The sequence below is a fragment of the Melopsittacus undulatus genome, chromosome 6 (assembly GCF_012275295.1).
Source record: "Melopsittacus undulatus isolate bMelUnd1 chromosome 6, bMelUnd1.mat.Z, whole genome shotgun sequence".
Taxonomy (NCBI): domain Eukaryota; kingdom Metazoa; phylum Chordata; class Aves; order Psittaciformes; family Psittaculidae; genus Melopsittacus; species Melopsittacus undulatus.
Genome location: NC_047532.1, coordinates 54937996 through 54959544, shown reverse-complemented (window position 1 = coordinate 54959544; position 21549 = coordinate 54937996). Strand labels below are relative to the sequence as shown.

Sequence of the window (21549 nt, the reverse complement as noted above, 5' to 3'; positions counted from 1 at the left end):
TACTGACTCTATTTGAAGGGAACAGATAATTTTGATAATTTTTCAGACCTTAAAAAAAAATAATTGTGATTATATTATTGCTCTGAAGTCTGCAGCGAGAATTTGCTACTTCCCAAAGCTCATACAAAGCATATTGGGCTTTCTTTCATCCTCCTTCTCTTCCCTGTTAAGGATCAGTAATTTTCAATCCTCCAGTGCTGTGGTGTTAAAATTTGCTGTAATGAAATTTAGTATCAGACAAGGTACTGTAAAATCACAGTATTGGACAGTTGTTCAATACTCTTTTAAATGCTTATAGAAATGTTAAATAGTTCTTATTGCCTTGCTGCTATCTGCATTAATAAGAGAAATTCTAAAGTGCTTTTGAGTATCTATTATTAATCTATCAAAATACTTATAATCTTGGCTTCAGCAGTTAATATTTATTTCACCATCATTAATACCTTCTCATTTTGCAGGTGGAGAGGAAATTATTATTATTTACCTTAGTCTCTTTTGCAGTACAAATGATATGATTAGGACAGACTTTACATTTCTGCTTCTTAAAAATGAGATTATTTTGAAATTATCAGCTTTCTCTCCTTTAATGGTAAATATACAATCATAGAATCATAGAATATTTAGGGTTGGAAAGGACCTTTAGATTATCTAGTTCCAATCCCCCTGCCATGGGCAGGGATACCTCACATTAAATCATATCGTCCAAGGCTTCATCCGACCTGGCCTTGAACATTGACAGGGATGGAGCATTCACACATGTATGTGTTTCACATAAATACATAATGCACATAATGTATAAAGGTTTCGCATAAATGACTGTGAGACTGACATTTTATTGTGACCTGCATCTTCACCATTTTGATCTTTCAGAAAGTACAACACATTCTGTGTGGAATGTTTATTTAATAAAATACTTGTTTTTACAGTAAGGTAACATCTTTTGGAGTATCCATAATGTAGCAGTGAATGGAAAGGTGCAGCAGATCTGCTTTTTGTTGGAATAATGTGATTTGTTGTCCTTTATAAAGTATGAAAACAAACAGTACTTGTTGCTTTGGTCTTAATTTGTCAAATTAAGGACAACCTTAATTTGCATCCATTACTCTTCCTTTTGTAATCAGTTGCTGAAGAAGTACTACAGTCCCGAAAGTTATCATTTGACATTTGATACCATCATCTTATGCAAACCATAATGGCATGCCACAGCGAGTTCACAAAACTTGAAAATATGTATCCATATTTTTATTTCAGGTTTATTTAGGAACAGTACAGGGTTATTATTACAGGACCTTAGATACACACAGTCGCCTGTTTTGCAAAGCATAGTGACCATGATATGAGACTTTAAAGCTCCATCAGGAGAAGGAATAATGGCATGGAATATTGCCTCTCTGTCTCCTTCATAAATAAAAAAGAAGGAAAGCAAGGCAGATATATATGCTCACTTCATAGGTTTCCAAGATTCTATTGAATGCTTGTCCAGAAAGTTAAATTATAAGAGCACATTTTATTTTATTCTATTATTTTATTGAATAATATGTATGTTATTGATGACACTATCAGTATCATGAAATGTTAAAATAATCTGTACCTAGGACATCGAAAAACCCCTCGATCTTCACATGGATGCCAAATTTCAAAGAGCTTTTTAAATATTCAGGCCAGTGGTTATTTTATTCAGTCTCCATCATTCCAGTTCTATCCCTCTGCTATCTTCTGGTATCATAGTGGTATCAGCAATTTAATTGCATAACTTCCTAGATGAACTTAGCATTTCAACACTGTACTCAGAAAAATAAAATGAAATTTTAAAGTATTTCAAACTAGTATCAGGAAGAACAGATGTCTGTAGAAATGTAGGGATGAATTGAGCATGTTTCCCTTCCTGATTTGCTGTTTACAACCATTACAAGCATGCTTCCCTCAAACTGCAGCAGTCTTTTCCATGTTGCACAAGCCAAAGAGCAGAGCATAATTGTAGCCCTATATATCTTCTCATAATACCATATCTGTTCTACTTTCCTTTGGCTTTTTGAAGTCCTTGCAGTCTGCCCTCCACCCAGTCTGTGTGAATAGGTAAAACTAATTTTTGCCCTATGATGAGGTGACAACTGATGAACAGTGGGTGTGTATCACTGATTTCTTTTTAAACAAATGACTCTCATTTCCAAGGAGAAAGAAAATGCTCTTGAGACAAAGTATTTTTGGAGTGAGTTAAAATAACCTGCTCCCTGAATGACGACAGTACTCTATAGCTATTTCCTCTATCATTATATGATCCCTGCCATATCTGGGATGGAAAATCCATGTGTGATGCTAGTTATACAGTGCGTTCTAGTAAGGGGTCATTTCATAGGGTAGTATTAAATTAGTTTCCAAGACGATGACAAACTAAAGTGGCCAGTTTCACTGGCTCACTGGAGACTCTAATGAAATAGAGAAAATGCAGAGACTTGATTCTTGTCAGTAAAGACCTCTTCTGAGAATCACAGGTTTGACAGAGAAAATGTGACAGTGAGAAGAATGCAACTGGAAAATCATTCATAAGGTTTTCCTAGTCTATTACTGTATCTCACTTAATGGAACTAAAGTGCTCTTGAAAGCACAGTCTTTCATACTGTATCAGTTGACCTCAGTCTTTGCAAACGGAGATATTAATTTTGCTTTAGGAAACTATTCCTTGAAGTCAGGAACCAGAAAACATTGCTTATATAATTTATAGTTTAACGAGTCGTTAATATGTGAACAAGCTGGCAAGAGGTAAGCCAAAATCTCTATGGGCTAAGTGGTTTGGCTGGAGAAGATATTTCAGGGCAGACCTGAATATTGACTTTAGTATGGCAGGGGCAGAGCAAGACTATTATTGACTTGGGGCTTCTGAGTATGATCTTAAGCACTAGACAGGATTTCCCAGCCTTGTGCACTGTCGTGTCTTGAAATCTCACACGCATTATTGCTTCAGTCCTCATGAAAGTGAGGCTAGTCTAGACTGCTGCTTAGTCACCTATATACCCCTGAAACAAAGGAGAAAAGCATTAATCTGAAGGAAACCGCAGCAAATCGTCGTTGATATCTGCTGATCTTGAGCATACTACTTCCACATAGAAACACACATTTAGAAAGAAAACAACCATTGTCACAATTTGCCCTTCAGTAAACCCATGTTATTATGAATCTCACTTTTAGAATGTATCTGCACTGTTGTTATTCTTACCTAACAGGAAACAAATTCTTTGTATAAGATATTTTTGTAAAATAAGAAGAGAAAAAATGCTTTTCTCTTTTACACTATACAGCTTTGCAAAGTTGTTTACCTTTTTTTCTTATCAAGCTCATGCCTTGTCAGCTGTTGGAGAAATGCTGATTTCTATAGTTTTATTAAAACATGGAGAGTTTGAACAATAGGTCAGTGGATAATCCCTTTAGGGAACATCACCAGTTTGTCTATTTATGGAAGCAGACTTTAGGAATTTTGTAAAAATGTAGCTACTTTGAAGATAAGACAAAGCAATCAAAGCCACCCAAAGTCAGCTGAATAATTTTTAAAGACTGAACGTAAGATAACAGGGGTGGATTGGAAAGGATTTAGATTTGGTATCCTACTAACAAATCCATCAGCGTTTTTCTGTTTCCTCTGAAAACCTTTACATTAGATTAATAGATTTGATCTGGTTTATGTCTAACCAAGCCTTCAACTTGCTCTCCCTCTGACAAAGTCATTAACTTGGATAAAACTTACAGTACATGTAATCCTGATCTTTCCTACATCTGTCTTGCAGGTTTGCATATTTGACCTGTATCTGTACTAGCTGGATGAAAATCCGTAAAGTCTTTTTTTTCATAAGGCTAGCAAGGACAGTAAATTTATGGATTTGCATACATATTAAAATAACATAAGTTGTTAAAAGTCATACAAAAAGTGTCGCACAAAAGTGCACAAGCTCTATTATATTTTGGAAACTAGGCTTTTAATTCTGGTTCCTGCAAACAAAATATATTTATTCTTTAAAATAATAGTAAGAGCATTTGCTGTTTGAAACTCATTCAGAAAGAAAAACATTGATTGGGATACTTTTATAAACAAAGGTTTGTGTTGAAAATACACTATTGTAATAGAAAATATGATTAATTTTGCTTAACATTTGATCAACTATGATCAGCTGATTCATCATTTCTAATATGACAACACATTTTGCTGATATAAAAAAAAAAACCCGGGGAGAGGACAAATAGGTGATCCTACAATACTGCCAAGCTGTGGCTTGAGTATTTATCTTATTTTGCATATTGCTTCATATCTGATATACAGCTCAAGTTTAATGGTTTGGCAAACATTATATCTAAAAATAGAAGCACCAAAAAACCTGCTACAGTTGCTAAATTCCACTGAACTCAGTGTTTCTTATAAGATTCCTGTATCACCCATGATTTCCCTATGGAGCAAAATTTGAGTATTGATTTTAAAGGCTGAATATCAGATGTGTAGATCCAGGCAGGCCTTATGTAGTCTTATCTAGAATGGGCAGTGCTGGGGAATATAATGCACAGGCACCCACATGTTCATACATACATGCTTCATTCATACAGATTTTTTCCTGAAGCAGATTTCCTTTCTCTGTCCACTGTCTCCAGTCTACTAAGCTCTGTCTATAGGTATTAACTAGCTCAAGCACAGCTTCAGTGCAAGACCTATTGCTTCGCATATTTGAATTCCACTCTGTACGTTTTCTTGAGAGCAGATTTATTACTTCTAACTTGCCTATTTCTATGAGTCTGCTCTGTGTGCATGAAGCTGGATTTGTTTATCATTAACTCAGGGATCTCTACATCATACTGAGAGTTAGGGGTAGCAAAAATGGTTCTTGAGGAACAGGCAGTGGTTGTGGCTGGGAGAATGTAGAGGTATACAGAACACAAGCAACTCATGGATACACAGACATCACTATTCTTAAGCAACTTCTTTTGGCTGACTTTAAGTCAAACCAGCTTCTATTATAGTGTATGTGTTTTAGGACTGATCAAACATAAAAAGTAATTTCTCACAAAGTACATATAGGGACCATGACTGCAGTATCAATTTCAGCAGAAATATATGGATATATGCTGTTTTCATGGGGAAAAAATGTAATTATAGTATGCTTCCAAGCTTGGTTCACCATCAGAATTATACTTCTGTCTAAGTCTTCAGCTTATATCAGTAGTCGTTGATTATATTTACCTTGAAAAATTTTACTCTTCATAGATTTGAAATGCCTAAATTAAATGCTTCATGTCTGCTTGAAAAGATTTTAATCAAGTGCTCATTATCAATTAAGCATATTCATCAGTCAGCATTCTTAAAGCTTAAATTTTTCACTATTCAAAATTAACTATTACTGCTATTTTAAAATCCAGAAGTAGTGGCATATGTACTGATCCCTGTCCTATAGAAGCAGCAACAAAAATGTTCTAAATAATCCAACTAATGCCTAAATAAATTCTTAGTAACTTGTGTTCCTTTTTGTTTGTCCCTTGATAATATTCCTTCAACTGATGACAGTATGATACAAATGACATGAAATAGATCTGCACAATAAAAAATGTCAATATCTGCACTTTAGTTTACTTTATGCACAGAGAAAAACAAAGATTTCTTTATCATATATACATTAGAAATAAAATTTCACTCATGTTGACATCAATGGAAAATTCTGTACAGCTTTAGTTGAGCTACGATTAAATTTCAGAAGTTTGTGATATGCCAGATAAGTGTTCTAAATCACATGTTTGATAAAGCACTGAGGTAGTTTCTGGTTTTTGTCAAAGATACAGTCTGGCTGGATCAAAGCTACTCTTGTCATTGCCATAATTATTAATTAGGTAATAGTTATTATTAATTAGGTATTATTCTTTAAACCCATACTTTGTTTGAACTTGGCATCTTAGTGCCTCAGAAAAATTTTTTCCATATAAAAGTTTGGCAAAGATTTTTTGCACCTCAGAATGTGACTTAAAAGGTCACTTTAAATGAGATCTTTGTTCATTTTCCGGTATTGAGGATGCTTACACTGTTTTCTTTAAGGCATTTAACAAAAATGTCTAAATATGAAACTTTGCTTCCCCATGTAATTGTTTAGAAATAGGCTTCTGCATAGGTGCTTTAATTCATTCCTTGGAGGATGTTAACTGCTTATGGAGCTTTCTTTGTAATTAAATAATATAAATTAGAGGCTTAAAGTTCAACAGTGTGAAAACATCCTACTGTGGCCAGTATGGCTTTAAATGCTTTGAACAGCAGACTCCCATAATTTGGTTGGGGATGTATTTCCACAGGTTACTTTACCATGGGATTCATGGTTTTGCCTGATATTTAATAATAATTCACTTTCTTTATTCTGTCAGTTTACACTTGGCTGTGAAGGTTTGTTAATTTGTCTTGAAGTATCTCTAAGGATGTGTACTGTGAGGATAAGCATGAGCGGGAAATGGTGAAGACTTGAGAAACTTCTTTGTAACAAATCATATGCATAAACATGCATATTTATTTCATATATAGAGACATACATGCAGTATACATGTGCATATAATAGTTACAAAGTTAATTTTTAACACTTATTCCAGACCCAGTCCAGCTTTCGGATTTGTTTCCTTTTTTTTTTTGATCACTTTTTAAGATCATTCAGTTCACAATCTACTGTGTGACGGTCATATAGAACTGTATCAAACTCAGCCAGTGACTTTAATTGTATCACAAATGTAATGTCACACAAACAATGCACCCTGGTGTTCCAAGGAATAACACAATGTGTCACAATGGCAATGTGTAAATTATGCTTCTCCCAGTACCATTGTTATGGAAACTGTGGCCTTCAAATGAAGCTATTGTACAGGAATGCAGGAATCTGAGCTCAGGAGTGAGCTTTGTCCAATAATTTTGGCTATGCCCGAACTGAATCTATGACCTGTAAATAATTTAAAAATGCTTCTAACTATCCTGGATAGACTTAAGAATTTTTAATAGAATGTTTATTCTGAACGTATTTAAATGTGTTGGAAATTTGAAAGATTGCAAGGTATCTTTTTCCTAATTGAGAGGTGTACTTAATCTGTCAAAATAATCTGGTTTTGTGCTTTCAAAATCTATGTTTTCCTTGTTGTTACTCCCCACAGCTGTAAGTACAGGTATACATACATGAATTTGAACTATTGTGTATATACCACATGCATGCATTTTACTTTGAATTCAGAGTTCTGTAAATCAGAGGCACCTCAATATTTCTAAAACTTGAACAGATCCTCATTTAACATTTTGAAAGAAGCTGTAATTGGATATCTCTTGCAGGATAGCATGGAACATTTAAATTGCACCCATCCCTAAGTATATTTTAAAGCCTAATGCTTCAGCCTATGTGATAGGCATTGACCATCTACAGTCAGGTGGGGTTTTTTTTTGTTTATTAAAAAGAGATTTTGATATCTGCTTAGTGTGCTTGGCTAGCAAAGCTAACAAGCTTCCTCTGTCTGTAGTCCATAATTAAATAACATTCAGTGGAATGTGATCTTTGCATGAAGCAGTCATTTAGGTCTAGGGAGCACTGTACTCATAGAGCTTGGTTAAATGTTATTACAATTCAGGTTCATTAATTTTTCTAATTAATCTGATGGATTAAAAGTAGTTGTGAAACCCAAATGGAAAACAAGAACAACAAACTTGTTGAAAAGTCAACTAAGTGTGGGAAAAGATCTGGAAACGTGCTACTCTAAAAGACAACACAAAGAGGGAAAAAAAAAGAGCCCTGCCCCATAGTCACAAACCTGGACTTGTTAGAATGTTTAGTCTCCACTGTCTGGAGCTAAACTGTCCCTAATGGTCTTAGTTCCAGCTCACATATTTAAGTAAATTAGATAGTGTCTTTTTTTCTGATCTGGCTTTACATATTTTTTGCTCTTGAAAGTCAAATATATTTCAGCTTTTTAGCATATTGTAGGTGAGAGTTATAGTGACAACTTGAATATTAAAATTCAGAAAGAGTCCCTAGCCCAACAGTCTCGGCCAAAATCAGCAAGAATATTTGAAAGATGACAGCCAACTCCACATGGCTCTAACAGTTTCAAAGGCACATGATAATTGTGTTAAAGGCCCAATACCAACCCTTGGGTATTTTGATGGTTTGTCTTTGTACTGATTACAGTTTAGTTCTTTGGACTGAATACCCATTAATAACTGGATTGCATTGTTGGATTTCTGAACATCTGGTTTAGTTTGGGTCTCTTTAGCTTGGAGAAAAGGAGACGGAGGGGTGACCTCATCAGTGTTTACAAATATGTAAAGGGTGGGTGTTAGGATGATGGAGCTAGGTTTTTTTCAGTGATATCCAGTGGTAGGACAAGGGGCAATGGGTGTAAACTGGAGCATAGGAGGTTCCATGTGAACATCAGGAAGAACTTCTTTACTGTAAGAGTGACAGAGCACTGGAACAGGTTGCCCAGGGAGGTTGTGGAGTCTCCTACGTTGGAGATATTCAAGGCCCGCCTGGACAAGTTCCTGTGTGATGTACTCTAGGTTACCCTGCTCTTGCAGGGGGGTTGGACTAGATGATCTTTTGAGGTCCCTTCCAACACTTGGGATTCTGTGATTCTGTGAAAGGAATCCAGTTTGTGTTCTTCCAAAGAGTAAACCACACAGCAGTATGTGGAGATAATTGGAAGCTTCTCTTTAAAGAACACTCCTGTTCCAAACTGAAACATCAGGGTACACTTATCCACTGTATCTCCCATCAGACCTCACTCTGTTGACTTGAACTGATCTAGCTCATATACTTTCTGTTTGCCAGGTCATTACATCATAGTCATTAAAATTTTCTGATAACTACTACTATGGCTGCATCACTGTAGTGGGGCATAGTCATTCTTTGCAAATTGGAGTTTCCACCCAGGTCATATGTTTCAAGTGCCTGTTTTCTTTCTTTAATGTTTCCAATTAACAGGCCTTTTTTTATATACTTGTCATGAGCCCGTGTGCACTTTGCCATGATGGAGAGATTCATGATTGCAACTTGTTAATATCCATTCTCTGTTTTCACAAACATAGTCTCCTTGTAAAAATTAGAGCCACTACCAAATTCTGTGATGCCACTCTAGTTTCAGAATATTCTAAGACTCAGGATGGTTCCACCAGTGTTTCCAGGGAGCAGAATCTCCACATTAATGCCTACATACTTCACACAAGCCAGCTTTCAGGGTTTGATTTCTGAGTTCTGTGATTTGGCATTCTAAGGAGGATGGACAAGTCATGAATTCTGTATCTGTGTGTAAGCTGGTCTGGACTTCAGAGTGAATGTCAGGGCTCACTGAAGTATCAAAAGTATCTGTTTCACCATTACAATTAGACTTTCCAGACTGTGTTGAAGTGGTGCTTATTGAGCTCCTCAGGCATATTGAAAGAACACCAAATTACTCCTTGGACCAGAGGTTTTCATTTAATTAAATACTATCAAATAAGATGTAGTGTCCTATTGCAGAATAATCCAATTTAAATTATACTGCAATCAGGGCCCCCCAAGACCACACAACAATCCTATTCCTGCAGATCACACTAAGTTACGATGATGTTTTGAATATTCTAATTTGCCCTTTTGTGTGTTTTATGTCAGAGATGCAAGTTAGATATTTTGTTTGTTTGTTTTGTTTTGTTTCCCCACAAGGTGACTCTTTGAATGAATTATTCAGATAGAAGGTAGGTCTGAAATATGTGAAAAAATTTCTAGAACCTTCATGTCAGCAGTTGGTGCTCACTGCTAGCATCAGTTCCCTCTGTCAAGGAATTCATCTAGCCCTGAAGAGACATTCTTTGTGCAAGGTTACTTTCTTCATCAGAAAGTAGATGTTTATGTTTCATGTTTCACAACAATAACATACAGAAATTAAGGAGATTACCTGATTACAATGAATTAAAAACATATTAACCACTAGCATAATGTAGAAAATATTAATTGTATATATGGGCTTTCTTGGTATGATTTGCATAGGTATAACACACAGAGAAAATGTAATTCTAGCAATGATCTTAAGCTGGCAAAAAAGTGTTGACTCTAAGAAAAGCAGGATCACAGAACAGAACAGATACAGCTGTGGTAAGGCTAAATGTCAGGGTGGTTGTGAACAATGAGGTGGTTTACTGCATGCAAGAATGGACACACTAGTTACTTTGTATGTATCCTTGAGTTCCAAGAAACATTGCTTAATTAGGTCATATATATTCCATCAAGCATAGAAGTAATTTTGTTTTTTGGGGTTTTTTGGTGTTTGGTTTTGTTTGTTTTTTTTTTATACTTTTCATAGTAATCAAGCCTGTTTCCTACAAATACTGAAAAAAACAAAAAGGACAAATATGATCTTGTCCATACCATGAATCTGGTCTAAATAAGTTAGTGTGAGGTGTCCCTGCCCATGGCAGGGGGGTTGGAACTAGATGATCTTAAGGTCCTTTCCAATCCTAACTATTCTATGATTCTAAGTTAGTCTCAGTGCATTCCTTCCCTATAAAAGATGATATTCCATGTAGGCTGTCCAAAGGTAGGGGAAATATTTTTCTGAAATCTTATTTAGCCTATAGTATAAGGATATACTTAATTTGTCATTTAGGGTGATAGAGTAATCTAGCTATTTTTTTCTGCACATGTCTTATAAAACCCGTTTTTTCTCTAAAAGTTTAAATCATTATGCAGCAGAAATCCAAGTGGTACAAGTACAGTGCAAATAACAAGTAGAAGAAAACTGCATTTCACTATTCTTTCTCTGGTCTTTCCACAATTCATTTGCTGCTTTGCATCCCAGCCAAACAACTTTTCTAGTCTAAAGCTGAGCTCCAAATCAAACAACAAACTGATGTTGCAGCTTTAATAATTAATAATTTATATTATTTATTTCATTGAAGAGTAACACCAGGGGAAAACATACTGAATTACTGGCTGCTATACATTATTATATTGCAAGGATCCAGTTCTCTGACTGACTGAACAAGCTTATCTCTGAACTGCTGAGACAAATCACTGAAAATAACCCCAGTAGTAAAATAAATACTTTCCACAGTAGTGTCATTAAGATGTCATTTGTACTCTTTCCTCATTATGATGTGCTTTTTTTTTTTTGATTAATGTTTTTTTCACAAACATTCCTCAGAGTAACAGAATTCAGTTTAGGACTGAATTCTCACTTGTTTTTTATTTTCATTAGGGCAAAGCATGTCACTGAATCCTTTTATGTTGGACTCTAACAAGAAAAGGATGTGACATATTTTACTTTTTAGAATGCTTATGATAATTTCAGGATTTTAATGAGAACAAGAATTCATGGAAGTTTAATGTGCTTTTAAGTTAAAAAAAAAGTAAGGAGGAAAAGTTTAATTATTTTCTCTACATCTAACCTTTTATATTAGTGTCACACACAAACATCAGTTAGTATCCACCACTCTTCTCCGACAGGACTCTCAGACTGAGTACTGAACCACCTGAAAATCCCTGAAAACTTTTTTGTGGTCTTCCAAAAGCTTTGAATCAGACTCTTACCTTGGTGTCTGGCTTGTTTTCCTTCTGTAGTCAGGATTTCAGAGTTTAACGTTAATATTTTTTTATATAAGAGCAGCAGCATTATTAATATCCTAAATACAAATGTACGTAAGGTATCACTGTAGTTGATGTTTTGTTGTTATGGATAAAGAATAAGACTTGTACTTGGTGACTTATCATGAGATTATGATGTCTTACAGGGAGTTTTCTGCTTGGCTGTGAATCTTCTAACCTGAGGAAGACACAGGAAAAATTAATAGTCACAGAAATATTTGGAAGGATTTGTAGTTCCTGCAGGAGTACAGCACAGTTGTAACAGAATGAAAGGCCACTGGCAGTCATGAGTTTGACTTTGCTAGTCCAGATAGCTTGAGAAATTCCTTTCCCCTTCACTCCTATACCTCCATCTGTGGAAAATCAGATCGCTAGCTTTTTTACAGGGAAGTGCAACAGACTTGTTCCAGTTTTCTTCCTGTCTCCCCTGAACAACACTCACAATTCCAGCACGAATGCAGGGGCTGTTTTCCTTTCACTTCTTTTGTCTGACCCAGACATAATTTCATCATCGCTGCCATTCTGTGAGAGAGTGAACAACAGCAGCCATGCTGGGATACACCAGGTTTCACACTCATGTAATCCCATCTCTCAGGAACTGCCAGCTTTCATTTCCCAGTAGGCTTCCCAACACCATCAATACCAGTATGATGCCAGTTCTTATTACCATACCACACTATTACTCCTTGGTATTGCCCTTGAATCCACTGTACTCTTCAGCTCCAATATCTTCAGCATTTTTCTGTTCTCCAAAGCCTTTGGCAATTATTGCTTCAAGCAAGAGCACCTGGTGTCATCTGTTTCCTGACATCTTACCTTGTCTCTTTCAACCAATGTAATTTTAGTTAAATTCAAGGTCATCCCCACACAGATCCCATCCTCAGGATTTTGCAGACATTGCAATAATGTGCAAACCTAAATATTTACCATCACACATTCCCAGTGACTATCCCACAACCACTCCCTGAACCCAGTATCGTTCCCATGATACCATACAGTCATCTCCTCCCACCCTCTTGTTCTTATAAGCTATCTGAAGAAAGGCAAACGTTACCTCACACTAATAAGGACAGCATGATTAATATTTTCTCTAAATTTAATCCAGTCAGCTCACTTACTCTGTGACATAATTAATGGATATATAGATTCATATTCCTACATGGTTCTTTGTTCTGAGGGAAAAATAAGTTCTATTGAGTGTAACAAGTATGCAAATACCTCGTTCTTGGGCACCTACCTATCACCTTACCTGTGAGACAGGAAACATCAGAATTTTCTCAAGAACTGCTCGGCTACAGCAACACTGGGAAATGCTGCTATCACTATCTCCAGGCATATGCTTGGCTATTATACTTCTCCCATTCCCAGTTAAAACTGGATGCTTTAATAGATGTGTAACTAAACTCCTTGGGTCAGAAAGGTGAATGAAAATGCTTGGTTGGGTAGCTTGTGGCTAAGTGGCTAAATCGCTACTGGATGTGATAATAGTGTCTCTTCCTAATCTGAAGTCACCTCAGCAGTATAGCCAAGCTGAAAGAGCAAAGCTGTTGAGAGAGAAAAGAGAAAAGTACATGTTGCACAGAAAAAGGGGAAAAAAAGAAGATAAAAAGCTGCTTCAACTGAGTGCTTATTATACTCTCAGTCACTGAATCAATCATTAAGCTACTTTTACAGAGAAAACAGCCAAACAGTAGAAATGGTGGAGAAAAACTGTTTTAACACAAAAGTCTATGCAGATTAAAACTTTCTTTGTAGAATTCATACGACTCCCAGCAAAGAACTAAAATACTACAAACCTCAGGGAGTATGAGATACATATATTCCCCCACTGATGTCATCCACACCTTTTTCCTCCTTTTTCTTTTGGCAGCCATGCTTTCTTCACCTTAAAAAGAAGTTCATGGAATTAAAATGTCTCTGTGGAAAGTCCACATCTGGGTCACAGCTTAAAGACTTTTTTGTGTTAAGATGATACCTCATCCACCACATGAACGGACACATGTGCAAGCAACCAGGCACGTTCAGGCAAGGCACACTTGTCAGCCACTGAGCCTTTGCAGTGATTTATTTGAATTTAGGATCCACTCCTGCTTTCTGTACAGATTTCAAAGGAGATTGCAAACATACATATTCATAAACCTCTGGTAATGACGGGACAGAATCAGGAACTAAATAAATTAAGTTTATTGAAAATTAGAAAAGAAATGGAGTAGTATGACAGTGTTTTTTTAAAAATTATGATGTTCCCTGAACTTTGCATACTGACTGCTAACACAGATTTTAAATTTTGCTATCCCTTAGAGGCACATTTTTGATTCCAAGCACACTTGCTTTGGAGTAAAATAGACCAATATTTAGACCACTTTCATTTTCCATTCAGACAGATCAAGAATCAACTGTAGTTAGACTGTGTTAGCTGTAGATTGTCCCTGGGGGTATGATATTCATGTTTGAAGTTTATTTGTTTGAGTAAGAAGTATAGGTTTGGACCTCCTCCAAAGCTTTTTCAAGCTATAGTCGCTCAGGTTCAAAAGACAAAATGGGAACTGCAGTGTAACATTTAATACTGAATGGTCCTTGAAGTACTATGGTCTTCAGTTATGGTAATCACAATCTGACCTACTCATGTAGCCTGATTAGCTGTAGGATCTAAACATATTACAATTTCAGGTTTATTCACCCTTTCAGTACCTTTTAGAGCATTATTTTCCTGCTCTTACCATTGAAAAAGTATTTGAGAAAAAAATATTGTAAATGAGCAAAAAAACTTAATATTAGACTAGAAACTGTTGCACTGTTGTCCAGATCAAGAGAAACATGTAAGAGCCCAGCTGCCTTTGATTTTAATGGAAAGCAAGATACTGAATTGGGCTAAGTTCAGTTTACAGCAATATTGACTGACAGGAATAAAACTTTTCTTAATAAAACTCCACATAATGAAGTATGAGCAATATCTTATATACTATTATATGTCCAGGTTTTGTACATGCAAAGCTCAGAGGGAAGGATGAAGGCAAGTGTTAAAGACTGGGGTGCACCAAAGAAAGGCTAGTGCAGTTTACCTATCAGGATTTTGTCTCTTCTTTCTCTCTCCTAGATGGTGAAAGCACTGCTTTACAGACAAGGGTCAATAAATGAAAACTACATGTATAACTTGTATTTGTAAATGTCAGCTCTGACTTTCCATACATCACTGAACATCCAGCAGTTCAAACACTCCCATTAGCTTATACATTGTGTTTCAAGGTTGTTCCCATTTTACATGCATTGTAGCCGTACAAGTATTCAGTGTATGTAAAACAGTCTGTGCTTCCCGTCTCCACAGCCTCTGCACTCTTGTGCATTTGTGCAAATACAGAAGCACACAATTTTCAAGTAGGTGTAACCAGCTGGAATGATTAATGGTGAATACTAGTGCATCTCTCCTACTTGCCTTGTTCTTTCAGTCATTACGCTTACCACTGCAGTCTTTAGTTTCGTATTACCTTTCATCCTGAGAGATCATTCTGTATGTACACAGAGGAGCTTAAATACAGCCACTTCAAAGTGCAAAGAAAGCATGAAGTTGTAGAAAGGTCAGTTGAGGATACCGATAGTCTTCAGATTTTGACCCACCAAATTTGCATCTTTTGTGCCTACACAGAGTAAAGGGTTTTGTTTTTAAAGTTTACTCTTGCAGAAGTACCATGTGTGGAGGATTGTATAAGTTGCATAAGCAACACAGTATTGAAGCCTGGTTTCCCCAGATGTGTGTTTCTGGTGTCTAGGAAAGTGAGCCCACACCAACCAAAACTTTCTGTAGACTGCAGCAGTCACATCATTGCTGTGCTTTGTGTGTAGCATGCAACTCAGGAAACTGTGCTGCATATTATTAGGGGCTCTAATAGGGTTTCTGCCTATTTTTCTGAATCTCATATTTTCATTTCCTCCAACATACTTGTCAAGTTCATTGAGATGTCGCTTGAAACTGCATCAAAATTTGGAAAGAGGACTGGACAGGCAAACTTGCAGCACAAACGAAAAAGAGTTTTGAAATACATATAAATTGTATTTCACATGCTCTATGACCTGCCTGCTCCTAATGGAAGCATTAGCTAAGGGACATATAATCCCTCCCTATCACAGTTTTCTTCATGGTGGTTCTGCATTTTCTCATCTCGTCTTTGGCATAAAGAGGATTCTCTACCACTGCTCCTAAATCTAATGTTAAAGGATATCAGCAGAGGTCTCTGTTCTTCTCATATTTTGTCTTCAGTTTGTTTAGACAGGAAGCTCAGTAGCACCCTTTCATCTTTAATTTGGCATTTTTCTTTCCCTCTACACCCACAGAGGGTTTAATTAATGTACAAAATTGCATAAGGAATCTATAAAGAATTTATAGTTCTGAAAGTTTCTTCAGAGGAAACTTTGAAATGTGTATCTTACTTATTGTAGTCCCATTGCTTTGGTGGTGTATGTGTAATCAATCGGAAGTCTAATAAATAATGTGATATAAAGTAGGAAAAGCAGTGAAAGCCAAGTGCTGTACAGAATCAGAGTGATAAGTTATTTCCATGTAGTTCATTGGGTTTTGGATCGAGTCTTTATGGCAGAGAATAAAGAGCTGGATTAATCTCTTTTCCCATAAATAGTAAAATTACCACTCAGTGGCAATGGGCACACAAAGAGTGCTCCATCACTATAATTGCTTTTATCTTACAACAAAAAGAAAAAAATAGTTATCTCTAAACAATTCCATAAACAATGTAGATATAAATCTATATGAAAACATGAGACAGATATAACCAGAATCACAATTCAGTGTTCAAGTTCTTAATTTAAACCTGCTTTATACCCACAGTGTATTATATAGAGCATACAAGCTATCTGATTATTTTTAAAAGAATACACATGCAACATCATTACATTTTGGCAATACATAAACCTTCATAAACTCATAATGAAAAGACACAAATATTATTTATCTTTAAAATCCAGACGCTAAACTTGAATTTCCTCCTGGAAATTTTAATTAGCAATTTGAAAAATGCTAAGGCAAAGTATCTGCTCCCAGTTGTCTGTTTAGGTTAAATGAAATTATTTCTGAAAGTAATATAATTAAAATCCTTTTAGTTCTTAATCAATATTTTATTTACATTTATTCTCCTTGCAGTACTTGATTAGTTCTTTTCAAATGGGTGGGGTAGCTTATTTCTTGTTTATTATATACTTAGATGAATCTGTGCTTTCAGTAATAGGAAAACCTCTTGCAGTCCAGAAACACTGAAGAAATGATAAAACGATATGTAGTTTTCATCTAGGTAATTGAAATTCTACCATGTTTCCACAGGAATTATGTTAATAATTTTTTAGCTGATCTATGTGTGTACATGAAAATATCCTTCACCGGAAATCATGTAAATTATACATTACACAAAGGGCCTGAATCACCTAGTTACACTTAAGCTTCTGCAAAATGAAGGGAAAAGGGAAAAAAAAAAAATTTAATTAGTTACACTTTATGCTCCAGCAGATCCAAAATAAAGACCAAAAGCTGGACTGGACAGGCCCTTAATAGAGCTTCACTGATACTAAGGCTTCCACATAACTGTTCAACAAAATTCATGTTTAAGGACTAATCACACAACACAGAATATCATACCTGTAATATATAAAGAAGCTGTTGGTATAGAAGACAAATCAACAGTGATTAAAAAATGCAGACACTCTCTTTTATCTATTAAAGATTTCTGAAGATTTTAGTTGGCCTCTTCTCTACTTTCAACATGGCATTATTTAAGTCAAACTTCAACTGTGTTCTGCAAAATGTTAACACTTTTTCCAGTTAGATTTAAACCACAATAGCACATGATTTGTTTGAACTGATGGAGGATCAGAGGGGCATTTTATATATTATACTTCAGAAAACTGGTTGGCTGTTTTTTTTTTTCAAATGTGCACAAAGTTAGATTATATAGAGTTCTCGGGGGCTATTGGTGTATTGTCTTGGGCACAAAAGATATAGTGTCAGTGACACAGATCTCTATGCACCTTTTTAACTGACCACATGAGATTCCTAGTGTCACAAGTTTGGAACATGATTGCAGCCAAAAAGCCGACTCTCCGTAGCTCATGTGAGGAGCTGTGTCCAACATGAAGAGTCTTGGAGCAGGAGGGAAGACAGTGTCTTCCCAGCAGTGTAAGCTGAAGGCATCAGGAGTAGTGGAAAGTTAGGCAAAGTGCTTCAGGTTTTATGTAAATTGCTTAAGACTCAACAGGTATGTTAAGTTCTATATACTGGCAGATACATTGTGTTTACATCTGAGGTTTGGTATATTTATATATACAGTGTGTGTATGCCTAAACAATGAAAATTAGTCAGTCTGGTGTTTCACCAAAACTGAAACCCAAACAGAAATTTTGTGATGAGAAACATTTATTTTAAATTGTTTCATTTTCTTTTTTTCTCTCATAAGCTGGAAGTACAAACATCAAAATGCTAACTAAAGAAAATATTGTTCTGAGATCTTTGCACCCATTTTGTATAACCTGAGCCTATTATGCGTATAACCAGGAGAGTAATTCATCTATTTCAAATAAACATCCATGCTGAAACTGTCAGCCTTTAGTGCTTATGATTTTGTAGTTGAGTCACTATTTATCAATGATATAAAAATGACTTTTTTTTTTCCAATATTTATAAAGGTGTACACGTACTGTTGAAAATTATGGCAAGTGCAAGCTCTCTAGCACTTTTTTTATATCTTTCCTTTACCCACATATCACATACAGGTTTCCAGGTCCTAAAGTGACTTTTCTGACCTCAAACTTCAGGTTATGGTTTGAAAAGTTCTAAAAATACCATGAAAGTTTGCACAAAAGGAAGAATCCAAAATGCTCCAGGTTATGATTCTTCTTACCATATACCTGAGCGCCCTGATTTTGGCTTACTTTTTGAACAATATTTCTGGTGACTGTTTGGAAAGATTGTCTGCCTTTGGAAAGCTGCCTACAGACAAAGAGTAGTGTTCATCAGTGATTGTCCCCGTTAGTCACCTAAAGGTTCCCTCCTTTGGCTTCACCAGTATACTGACAGCATAGCCCTAGAGAGAGCAAGTCCATTAGAAAATGGCATCTATTACCCTTAGATATAAGATTTTTCAGCATAGTGAGTAGTTTTAGAAACTGAGATTTTAAAAGATCTCTAATAAACAAGAAATATGCTTGGCAAGTTTGAAAGAACAACTACATAAGAAGCGTATGGTGCGTAGAAAAAGCAGTATTGCAATATAGTCTTCAAAATACAGTTTCACATCACAGGATACTAGTTTCAAAATCATGGAAAGCAAAGACTTACACTGAATTTGGTGTGAAAAGTTCCTGTCAGCTCCTTTCAATTTCTTCAGGCCATCATATTCCTATACTTCTTCCATAGCACCATCAAATACCATCCTGGTTCACAGAAGAGAGACATCAGCCAAAGTCTGTAGGTCTTCGGACAGATGGAGAAACAGGATGTTACAGATGGAATAAATGTACAGGCACACGCATACACACACAAACCAGAGAGAAACTGCAGAAGAAATTATGTGTGAATACAGTGGTAGCTGTCTGGGAAACATCCTTCATTTTTTCATGTCCTGGCTAAGATTCAGAAGTCGAGAAAGAACAAAAATCAGATGAAGTACAAAAAAACCTCAAAAAGGTCTAATTTTCATTTCATTTATATATTACCATGAATACAGGATAATTATATTCATTGAAAATTTTCCTGATTATGATAACATTAAAGGGTTAGGAATGATGACACCTAAAGCCCTGTATTAAACTATTTTGAAGTTCTCATGTTACTTATAAGCTAATATTACTATCAGCAAAAAAAAAATAATTAATTTGATAGATAATTGCGCTAATGCTTTAAATAAAAAAGTGTGTCAGGACATAGAAATTTTTCAATTAAATATTTTCTGATCCAACTAATATTATGCCAAAATTGGAAAATTTCGGAAAGAAACAGTGGCTTTGATGAAGTTTTGACAGGATTATTTCTAAACAGTAGAATAGACTTCGGGAAGATGAGAGTAAAAAATGGAAAACCCGAGTTTCTTGAGCCAAACAAAGCATTTTGCCAAAGCCCCATTTTTTTGCCAAAAGCTTTTGCGCACTTGGCTTTTCTTCCAGAGTGACATAAAAAGAGTTCCAAAGCCAGAGAAAATGTATAAAAAGGGAGCTCTATCTATCTCTGGCTCTTTGTTGGAATTGCCATAATCAGTCTGTAACAGTCTCTCTGGCTTTATAATCTCACAATTTACACCTCAGTTGTGCTATGGTTAGTTAGAAAACCATAAAGAATTATGTTGGAAATGGAAGGAAGAAACTGGTGGAGCAGTGTTCCACATTGTTGCAAACTTTCTCTGCAGACTGGGTGGTACTGAATTTTGTTGCCCTTAAGCCCAAGGGGAAGGAACCAGGCTCCTGACAGAGGAAGAGAAAAAAGAATCCAGGATGGAAGCCTGGAGAAAGTCTGAAAGGCTAGACGGTAGATCTTTTTAATGAGAATGAATGACTGCTACTTTTGGTGGGAATTAGGTAGCAGTGCTTTTGAATATTCAGTCAGAAACTTTCTTTCATCTTAAAATGCCTAAATGCTTTTAATATCTCCCAATGTAAGAAACAGAAACAGACATACGGCAGAAAGAAATAAAAATAAAAATTAAGTGAGTTGCCTTAACTCAGTGATCCTTATGGGTTCCTTCCAATTTGAGATATTCTATGATTAAGAGAAAGGCAGAAAACCTGAACCTGGTGTATGTAACAAGGCTAATTGATGGTTCAGAGGGGTCAAGCTGATAAAGTCAAAATTGCTGAGGGATGTATTTTAAACACAGGTTTATATAAATGATTTGGAGAGAGGACTTTGAAATTTAGGGAAAACAGATGAAGGTCTTACAGCTATGGAAAAAAGGCAACGATGAAGATATGATGGCATATGACAGATGTGAACATAGATGTCTTAACAGAAAAATAACAGATTAATCATGGCATGGAAAAACAAAATGGATGTGTAATAGAAGGAACAGACAAAGATAATTTCCAGCTCATTACCATAGAAATAAAAATAAGCTGGAAGAACAGGATACAGTAACCTGAACACTTGACTTTCTGCAGCCAATTTGCTGTTGTTGCACTCTTAAGGAAGTACTGTGAAGATTCTAATAATTTTCCCACACACTTGCAACTCCAGGAAAAAGATAAAATGTGAAAACTTTTCTTAAAATTCACTTTGCCAGTACTCCTATGAATTAGTAGTCTATGTTCAGTTCAAATGCCAACAAACAATGGCCTGATTTTCTGAAATGGAAAGTGCAAGACATCTCAGAATAAACATAGTATCCTATGACTTACCAAGAATCATATGTTTATCACACTGCTGCCAAAGTACAAAGAAATTGTAAATGGTTTAGTAATTTCAAATTACTTCTGGAGCAAGCATGCAATCTCAAAGATCTGAAAACTGAGCTGTTTGTTTAAAAAGAATTATCTTCCAAACATAATTATTTCATTTCAGCAAGATGTAGCATTAGCATGCCAATCTGAGATCTAATCTAGCAGCAGCCTTTTTTGTGTTACTGATATAGTAAATTTTTGTGTTACTAATATAGTCAATAGAGCTCATATGTTTAAAATTATTTTGTCTAGTTAATCTAGTTAACTGTGCTAACAGCACAGGAAGGTATATCTGTGATATTTAAAAATTGCAGGTAGCTGTTTTACTATGTAATTATAACTATGCCTGAAGTGACATGACAAATGGATTCTACATTTAACCAGCAAAGGAATTCACATGCATTCATCCAAAAGCTCCAGTACCACACTGCCATGAAGTTAATTGAACTTCAAATTCTGGCACAAGATGTTAAAAGTTGGTTGGTCTTCTCAGTGAATTCTCTCAGACTTAAGGAGGTATAAA

The 21549-nt window shown here is 35.7% G+C and overlaps 1 long non-coding RNA gene across 1 annotated transcript; it reads right to left on the bottom strand.

The window, feature by feature from the left end:
- Window positions 1-886: 886 nt before the first annotated feature.
- Window positions 887-19550, bottom strand: LOC115946728 (uncharacterized). The gene is made up of 4 exons (XR_004080770.2): window positions 18937-19550; window positions 13397-13485; window positions 11547-11778; window positions 887-3014 (listed from the first exon to the last, which is right to left on the bottom strand). It is a non-coding gene; the product is annotated as an uncharacterized lncRNA (long non-coding RNA).
- Window positions 19551-21549: the final 1999 nt, after the last annotated feature.